Source organism: Alligator sinensis, unplaced genomic scaffold, assembly GCF_000455745.1.
Source record: "Alligator sinensis unplaced genomic scaffold, ASM45574v1 scaffold1118_1, whole genome shotgun sequence".
NCBI lineage: Eukaryota > Metazoa > Chordata > Crocodylia > Alligatoridae > Alligator > Alligator sinensis.
Window position 1 is genome coordinate 773,820 of NW_005842070.1, and position 10,202 is coordinate 784,021.

Here is a 10,202-nt window from a genome sequence, read left to right on the forward strand (position 1 = left end):
TCCCTAGCCCCTGTCTGTAGGTCTCCTTGCAAACCAGCTCCACCCTTCATCACAGAATCACAAGTTCCACCACCCAACAGCCCTTCATATGCAGAAGGCCAGAATTGTTCCTTACAGATCATCCTGGTCAAACAGTTAATTTCTCAAAAGTCAGCAAATGGCACAGCTACACTGCAGCTAGCTGCATATATTGTATGAATGATATGCATATTGTTTATTTACATAACAATCATATAATCTATAATAGAATATATACCATAAACTACTACAGTGCTTCCCTCTTTCCCATATTATGAACCTTAAAATGTCAGGAATGCAGAGGGAAGAAGGTTTACAGTATCTTTGCCTCATTCCTATCACACTTGCTGTACACATTTGAGCGTACAGATGAGATAACAATAAGGTTCTAGTAGAGCATGGTTTTCCTCAGCTGTGAATTTGGATGCTTTATGAAAAATCCTATGCAAAGTATACTGAAAGTGCAGAAGGCAAATTTCAAAATACCCTGACTGGATGAAATCCAAATAATTTTTTCACTGGGATGAAATGTCGAGGGCTATATCCTAGTCCCATGTAGTCTGGCACTAAAACTATTTGTAAAGAAGTCACACAATTTTTTTTTAATATAGTGGAAGTGTATGTTTCAACCCGTTCTCCTTGTATACAACAATGGTCCATCTGTTTTCATTCATAAGGAAAAAAAAGATTCATCTTTGGGAAGAAGTGACTTGGTCCACTGCCCATTGCAAAATGTAAACGACTCCTACTTTATCCTCATTAGCTTTGAATCAGGCCCTAAATCCTCATCAAAATTTTCAGTAAAGTAGGCATATATTTCAGAAAAGTTATTGACAACCAGCCAAATTGAAATTTGAAAATGAAAATTATTATAAAACTGAATGTGGTAGAGCTGACTGGTGCTTCTGCTATTGTTCTGTCTCAGGAAATCATTCCTACTCAGGAAAGCATTGAGGTGTGCACAGAAGTATCATTAAAGTTAATTGGGAACATACCTATAATTTACACATTTGCCTCAATAGGAACTAATTTTCATAGAGCCTAAGCTATCATAGGTTAGCTTCCATCTTCCATGGAGTAAGAATGGACATATGCACAATTGCTATAAAGCAGGTGAAGTGTTGTAAATCCCCACTCCCCATGATTGTGCATAACTTGTTTGTGCACCCAGGCTTTTAAGTGTGTGCTTATGAACTTTTCTGGACACAGGGAAAAGGGTGGGGTATCAACAGGAACTGTATCTTTCCAAATAAAAGCACTGGGTTTATTAGAATTATTTTGCTAAGGTGTGTCTTCAATTGTCTCACTGAACTACTCTCTTAGGACCTTGATACACAGTAATTTTGGGCAGCTCCTGGAGCTCATAACCCCTGGATTGTCCACACCATAACACCTGAAACTAGTTTTAAGCACTCATTATGCAGCTCAAAGTTACTTCACTCCAGAGCAGCATTCTCTCAAACCTGTGGTACTGAGTTTGTGTTACGCTAAATTGTAGACACTCTAGGCTACGTCTCAGTGTAAACACCCACCTCGCTCTCCTGCCCAGCTGGCCTGGATCATCCACTGTACCCCACCCCCAACACCCTAGATCCCCTCTCACTGTCCTCCTTCCACCCTCCTTACTTGTGGCTGCCCATGATGTCTGTCCCAGGGGATCAGGCAGGGAAGGGTTAAAATGCTTGCCCAGCCACTGCTGCTGTTCTCTGGGCCACAAGAACAACAGTCCAGCAGCAGTGGCTTCTGGGTAGGCAGCTTAACCCTTCCTTGCCTTCTCCCTTGGGTCAGACAGTGCAGGTAGAGAAAAGTAATGCCCCGGGGCTAAGGGAAGGCAGGGGGAAACCCCGAGACAGAGGAAGCCCTGGTGGTAGGGGAGAACCAGTGGAGCCCCAGGGGGCAGGGGAGAAGCCCAGAATTGGTGGGGGTGGTTCTTACCTTTCAGTCCTCCAGCCATCTGCTCACCTGAAGTGCAACTGCTCTAAACTCGAGCTAGCACTGACATCTATCAACTTTTGTATGGCTCAAAGTGTAAGTGTAACAAGGCCTTTATTTGCAGTTATGAAACTTCATAAGGGCCAATTTGTTTCCAGGGATAAATAATAGGACAGTAAAGTATTTTGTGTAATTTGACAACAAAAAAGGAGGCAGCTCTCTCAGGATCAAAGGGAAGTGCTCTGAAGATCATCACTGGCTCACAAAATATAGGTTTTAAACATGCTGATCTAATGACCTCTATGAACTTGTATATACATAACCAGGGCAAAGACTGGCCACTGAAATGATCTGTTTATTTTTGAGGCAATATGAATATGGATTTTATGCATCACATAAACTATGGGTAAACACATTCTACGTAGCAAACGCTGCCCTTGAACTGTGTTTTTTGTGCCTAGACATAGCCATAAGACAACTGAATTATTGCTTCCTTTATCTCGGTACAAAATTATAGAATTTTTAAAACAGTGAACTATACAAGTTAGCATTGCTGTAGTGTGGAGATCTGAAACAAGTGTTTCTGACAGTCATATGAATGTCAAGAGAGTTCAGTGCCATTAGAGCTATTACACTAAATACCAAGGCATTCAGATATCACAATGAACTTCCCTAGAAGAGTACAGAATAATGTGTGAGGCTTTTATTTTAAAGTGTTATCAGACAACTGTTTTGCTTTACCAGCCCTGCTCCTTGCCATTATCCCTGTCCTCCTTTTCTGACACTTAATAGCTGCTAGCAAACTGTCAAGTTTTGAAAATCTTTCAGGAACACAAAAGGGAAGGATTTTTTCTTCCCCCTCTACATTCAGTGTCACAGTCATTCAGTATAACAACGTAGGAGAAATGAAACCAGTTTGACCACAGGAGGCCAATCACTTTCACCTCTGTGATGCACTCTATCCCCCTATCAGCTGCATATACTAAGTTCCTGAATTTCTTCTGGTATATTAAGAGATTCTGGCTGATTAATTATGACCTGTCTTGAAACAGCAGCATATGCCACTTTACTAGTCAATTACAAATAAGTCTCTAAGGCAAACCATTCTTTCACACACACACACCTGTTTCTCCAATAAATCATACTAGTCTATATTTACACAATGGGCCATATCATAGCTTAAATGAGCTGCCTGATGCATTTCAAACATGCCTGCACCCTCATATTACATACTAATCAGGTCTGAGTAGATAGAGAGGGTAGACAAATCTGATCAAATTAATTGTGCTCTCCCTCCAGAGTTCATATTGGTCAGAGAAAAGGAAAAATGAAAGCTTGATTGTAGCATATTCAGTTAACCCGACTGCAAATTTGACTAAGAATGAACACAGAGATTCTACTTGGCATTTTTATATGTAAATATACAAAGCATTATATGTAATAGAGTGCCTCTTTTCTCACACATTTTTAAACAGCTGCTAACAACATCAAGGTTAAAAGAGGCTTCCTTTTACTGACTATTGTTGAATGAAAGCATCTTCTGTCACCTTCTGTAGCCATGTATTACTACAATGGTGATTTCTAAAATAGTGAAGATATTGTGTATGTGTGCACATGTGAGTGTTTTACCTTTGTTTTTTATGTTTTATAACACAAGGACATCCCTCCAACACTGGTATGCTAATTTGTATATACATGCACTCTGTTGCCTTTTCAGCACCTGCCTGGAGCATTAAATAGTAACTCAGTCTTTTGTCTGTCTGTGAAATTCCCATTATCTCAGAACAGTTGTACACATGTAGTGTGTTATCTTGCAATCAGTCCAGTAAAATGGACCATGCCTCACGGAAATTAAGGAGAGCTCTGCAGAACTGGATTCAGGACTGGGGTCACATACAGTGCCCTATGGACATTTTGCTATTTGTATTTTAGAATTTCCCATGAACAACTTGGGTTCAGAGTACTACAAGATTATAGTTGTATAAGGTACAGATGATTAGTCAAAGAAACCCCTGGTCAATATTTTTCTCTTGCATAATATGACCCTAATATGAAACCTGACAAGAATAGTTAACTGCACCTTGTTAAAAAATTAAGAAAACCCTGAGAAAAAATATTGGTAATTAATAGAGGCAGGCACAGAGAAACACAAATTGTACTACTGAAGAAGACTGAACTTGTGGCTAAAGCATAGATAGGACTTGGACTTCAATCTCTAAAACATTTGCATCAGGTCAACAATCATTTCTGGCATCCAGAGGGAAGGCTCACAAAGCAACAATGGAACGGCTACAATAAGCATAAGGAGCCGCTCCCAACGGTGTTCTCAGTTTTTGCTTCACTGGCATCTTCAGCTTATTGCCTGTTAGTTCAGAGTTCCTGGGAAAGTGACAGTAGTAATGAATGTTTACAGAGAAGTACAATGCTTGGCAATAACGTATCTCCCTGGCTCTCTATAAACATGACCTTGACATCAGTTAAAAGGGGAATTAATGTTAAAGAGGTCGTATCTATTTTATTAGGAAGAGAATGCAGCAGCCCAAACTCAGCCAAAACCCTCTGCAATTAGAGTTTTTCTTGATTAAAGACTGAAGATAAGCTTTGACTGGAAGCAGAATATGGGGTAGACTTTTGAATCGGTCCTTCCACATCACATAATTCTGAAAATTGCCATATTTTTGTATCGTTTGGGCTCAGAACTTTCAGTTTGCATGAAAATCTGCAACAAACTCTTGTCAAAATGTTCTCCAGAGCTTACATGTCTATTGCTCTTTCCTAGTGAAAGCACATTCATCATTATGACCCACGCTGATTTGAGGGACATGATGAAAACCAACAAAATAAATATCTAAAAAAACAGAAGGGGGAACATTTAAATGATGGTTCTAAGGGGAATTTTTGGGAGGGTATATATGGCAGGACAAATGTGATGGTCCTGCCGGCTTCTATTTATGTCCAGCTCCTTGTGAAGGCAGAGAGAGTAAGGGTACCTAGGACTTTGCAGACAAGGGGACAGGGCTCTTGGAAGGGCTGAAAGGGCTGTGTGAAAAAAACAGACAGTGTGAACTGACTGACTGAACCCTTAAAATGTTAAGCACTTAAATATATTTTATATGACAAAAATGAAGGAAAATGAAGGATGGTCTAAGGAGAAAAATGTCCATGGGGGGAAAAAACCACAATTTCTCCAGCTACCTTAATTGAATATTTCATATTACAGCTTAGTCACATAAACCATAAATAAGTAACACTTTCACATGCTTAATTTTTTTTCCCATTAACTTTAAATTAACTTCCCCCTAGGCCTGTGAGATGTAAAAAACGTGTGCTGTATTCTCTAGCAGCTCTTAGTTAAGTGTCCAGCTCCAATTGTTAGGAGGGTTACCAGCCTTAAAGGATTTGATGTTCCTCACGGTGTTTATGCTATGAAATAGCACAGGGATTTGTAAAATGGCCTACTAATCCTTAAATTTTAATTACTTTGATATTGTCTGGATACTTACTGGCTTCACACAGGAGAAATGAAAGAATATGGAGTTTTGTGTACCACCTTTCTGCAGCTTGAAAGCAGCATGTCAAAGTGAAAGGTTTCCACAAACACAGTCTTTCATATATCCCCAGTTCAATCTGGACATAGGCAGTCTTCTACACCTCCACTGAAGTTAACAGAACTCCACTTTCAGAGAGATGGGGTCCCATCTATGAAAGTAGGATAAGAGCACTGGGAAGGTAAGGCACTCCACTTGCCCCTTATGCTATTTAGACCAGAAGCAGTATGGAGCAGGATCTGTTGCTCAATATAAATGACAGGTAATGACACTTGGTCTTTTTTTTGCCTTGGGGGGGGTGGGGGGGAGGTTGTCCTTTATGTGATATAAGAGCTATATTAGCACAAGGACTCCAGTTCCAGAGTGGGGAGAATTTTGCTAGGGCAGGGATCATGCTTTTAAAAGATGACATTGCAAGCTGTAGCATAAATGAATACTGAGGCTGGAGTGGCACCACTGTGGCTTACATGACACACCCAGGAGGACCCTATAAATTAGGTATATATATCACCACCCACTAAGTTGTCTAAGGCTGCTGGCAGGTGTTAATTGAGTCATCCAATTGGGATGTGGCAAATTTTATCCTGGATCCCCAAAATAGTGCATCCTGCCATGCCAGACATGCACATGACAAAGCCTTAAAATCCACTCCTCTCCAAAAATCCTCACCTCTACCAGGAGGTGTGGTTTTGGTACCTGGAATAAAATTACTCAGACACCATGTGTACTGAGACTTTTAAAGCTGTGGCCATATAGCCCAGCAGGTCCCCAGTGCTAGGGTCCGCAGTGTAGCTTGTAAGATCCTGGTGTATGGGAAGCCCAGGATCATGATGCCAGGCTCTGCACAGGATGGCAAATTTAAAGTCTTGCCGCACTGCCTTGAATCAATATGATGACAAGGTTTAACATTTATCTATTTAGTTAGTTACGTGATTTAAGCCTTTCCCAGTAAAGGCTTAGGGCAGAAATAAAACATAATAAAATAAAACAATATAAGATCTGCTAAACTACATCTCAACCTAGCTTTGGCTGTTAAATGCCTCCCTAAATACCAAGGTCTTGCAGTGCTTCCAAAAGAAAAACATGCCACAAGTCCAAAATAAAGTGCCATACAAGCCAGCCACAACATCTTTGTGGATGGTATGCCATTTTATTGTGAGCTAACTTGTTTGAATGTGTGGCCTGTTATAATTTGTGTGATTAACATATTAATGATGTGATAAATGCTAGGGGCTGTTAGGGACTTAGAGGTCATACCATGAGCATTTTTAATCCTCAAAGGAGCCCCAAATTGGGAGGGCATGAAAGTAGTATGAAAGCCACCATTCTGCCCTGGAATTCTTCTGAGAGAATACAGCAGCATGGTGCTAGCTGCCACGTCAAAATGGCTATACTGTTACAGGTTCAGAAACTAGCCTTGAGCTATACGTGCCACTTAACCCAGGCTAATTAATTCTGCCTCTCAACATGTAGTGTCAGTGCAACTAACCTACCATATTTACTTAAATCTAAGTTGAGGTTTCGCCCTCCCACTTGGCATGTGGGAAAAATCCCCTTATCTTAGATTCACATACAAAGTGGGGAATTGGCAAGGGGGGAGAAGGGGAGGCAGCTCCTGCAGCACTGATTGGTTCTGAGCTGAGGTCAGGGCCAGACTCAGACCCACAGCAGCCTCCTGCCCCTCCTCCACTTGCCCTCTGCAGTTTATGCCCCCTCTCTGCCCCTTACTATCAGAGGCAGCTTGGCTCTGGCTTGAGCTGGATTCCTGCCTGGGCATGGAACACAGGAAAACACTGGCCTCTGCCCAGCCCGTCAGAGCACCACTGCTGCTGCTGCATGGCCTGGCAAGGGCTGCGCTTCCCTGTACTGTGCTCCAGGGAGGGAGCAGAACCTGAGCAGTGTCTGATGGTACAGGGGAGAGGGGAGGAAGAAGATGCAGAGATTGTGAGGAGTCGGGGGGAAAGGGGCAGAGACTGTAGGGAGCTGGGAATTGAAGGGTGTAAGGGGGGCAGGAAGCCTGAATAGAGAAATAGGCGAGGCAGAGGGCAAGGGGACTGCCTGATCTCCTGCAGTTACCTGAACCCTCAAACCACTGCTTGGGGAGGGGGGAGAGGGGCATAGCAAATTTAAAACAACCCTCCAATAATTAGATTCTATACCTGGAAACATGAACACCTCAAACCTCCTGAGGCTAGGGAGGGTTGGGGGTATGGCAACCACCTTCAGGCAGTGACGGCAGTGTTGGCAGTGGGTGCATGGCAGCAGCGAGCAGGGACTCCCCACAGGCAGCCACAGTGGTGTTAGCAGCTGTGGGGGGGAAGGAAGGGGGGGGGCAAGTGCCGAGCAGTGATCGGCAACTGCCCATAGATGCCACCGGCATCGGTGGGGGGGATGAGTGTCGACTGCCTGCAGACCCTGCTGGCAGTGGTGGCCAATCTCAGTCAGGGCACATGCACCTGCGTGCACCCCCTACGTGTCATCGATGCCTGGAAAATTATTTTTAAAATTATAAATTTTTCATATATATATCCAATTATTGGGGGGAGGCGTCTTCTTAAATTCAGGGTCATCTAAGATTTGAGTAAATATGGTAGTTAGCTCTGCTGAGAGACTACCTCTTGAGTAAGAAGAAGCATTTAGCACTGCACTCCAGCTAATTATCTCCATGTCTAAGTACTATACTGTAGAGGCTACATTAACCAGAACAAGAAGTGGTGCTAAGTAGTTCTGGTGGCACAGGCCTGTAGAGTGTCTGGGGCCCCTGGCAGACATTAAGATAATGACACAATTGGGATCTGAGGAATTTTATGCCCCATCCCAAAAAATCATGTATCCTGCTATGCCAAGACTGATACATTTGGGATGGAGCATAAAATCCATTACAACTCAACTGCACCACTGTAGAGCTGCCCCAAGCCTAACAGAGATATTAATCATTTTTCAAGGACTTGAGCTGGGTGGAATAGGATCACACTCAAGCACCTAAGTTTACTCAGGCATCTAATAGGTGGGGCAAAATGTGACCCTAAGTGGTTTAAACTGACCCCTATTTAGGACAAATGCTATTAATGTCATTGTAAACAGCAACACCACCACTACTTAGCCATTTGAGTGTTGATCCTTTTAGGAGAGTGGTTTTCAAAACTGTAGTCTGAAGCTATCCTCCTTAATTTACTTCTGATTAGCCATTATACAATCCTCCACAAAGTCTGTAGCATAAAAGTCCATTGCCCATAATGATACCAGTGATACCAACTAGAAATTAAATTCAACGGAGGGGCTGCCAGAAACAACTGAGCCACTGTTCTAGGAGAACAAATTCACTTTTTAGTTGTGTAGCCAATGACAATGGGTGCTATTAACCACTGTGCATTTCAGCTGGCTCCTTCTGCGGGAGTGCTGCCTGTTTTGGTGCATAATGGGCAAACTGCAGAATGGAACAGGACCTAAGGAAAGATGAGGAACTATTTGGAGAGGTTTCAAAAACCTTTCCTGTTGCCAGGGAAACCATCTCCTTTGTTTGGGAATATTCAGAAAGGCTGCCTCAATGAAACCTGGAGAGTGCACCTTGTGTCCTGTCATTTGAAAACGAAGTGGGAAGAAGACAATAAAAGAGACATGACTACAAATATATCTAACAATGTAATTCTTCCAAATTGAGTCTTAGTTATGAGGACTTCTTTCTTTCTTTTGGAGGAAGACACTTATTTAGAAGAAGACTGTTATTTAGAAATATTTTCCTTGGATCTAGAAACATAAAACACACAATTCTAAATATTTTATTGTATTTATTGTTTTATTTAGGATGGTAAGTCACAAGGAACATATCACTGGATTTGTGCTTCTAGGACCTGATGTTCCTGCATTTTCCTCCAGAAAAAAAGCTGCTTCATTGGAGGGACTGGAGTGGGGTTGGGAGGAACAACTTCAACAACATTTTAATAGGTTTCATATGAAGTCAGCAGGAGCTTTCCTTTTATCAAGTTTGTGGCATTGGACTCAACATACTGCCCCAGTTATATCTCTCTTCTGTTTCCCTGCTATAGCAAACACATTGAGAGCCTTTGTTATCGTCACCTGCTGTGCAAGTACTCTGCCACAGTATCTACAGTTAAATGATTTTGTTTGTTTGACATTTTCTATTAATTGAGTTTTAAGAATTTAAGCACATTTTGCATGTGGAAGGCAAAAACAAACCGCTTCTCTTCTCTATACTGCAGGTGTCCAGTGTACATTTAATGTGCATTTGATGCTTTAGTGCAAACAATGGGCATAGGATTATATCAGACATAAAAGCCTTGTCTGCACTAGCCATTCCCTTCCTAAAATTTCCATACAATTGATAGTGCTACTGCATAAAAGCACCAGCTGCTAGACAAGAGTGTTGTCTAGACCCCTTGTGAACACTGTTAGGGAACACTGGGTTTAAGATGCTAGCAGCCATTCTGTGTTGGCACACCTCAGACCACTACTACTACCCAAGCGTCACTAATGACAGCAACTGTGGGAAGATTTGTGGGAAAGAGGTTAACTAAGACATAGTGCAAGATGTAAATTGTTCTTGCCCTTAAGAGTTTAAATCAACACAATATTTACAGTGTTTGAAAATTCCACTGTCAAAAACAGAATTCTGCTTTGCCTGCGAATGCCCTAAGAGAGGTTATTGGTTATTCTGTGGTAGAGGGAAGCAAACCCTCCTGCTGA

General features: G+C 41.9%; 1 protein-coding gene across 20 annotated transcripts in view; it reads right to left on the reverse strand.

The window, feature by feature from the left end:
* Nucleotides 1-10,202, reverse strand: part of ARPP21 (cAMP regulated phosphoprotein 21) — a 276,847-nt gene that overhangs the window by 37,850 nt on the left and 228,795 nt on the right. The window lies entirely within an intron of this gene.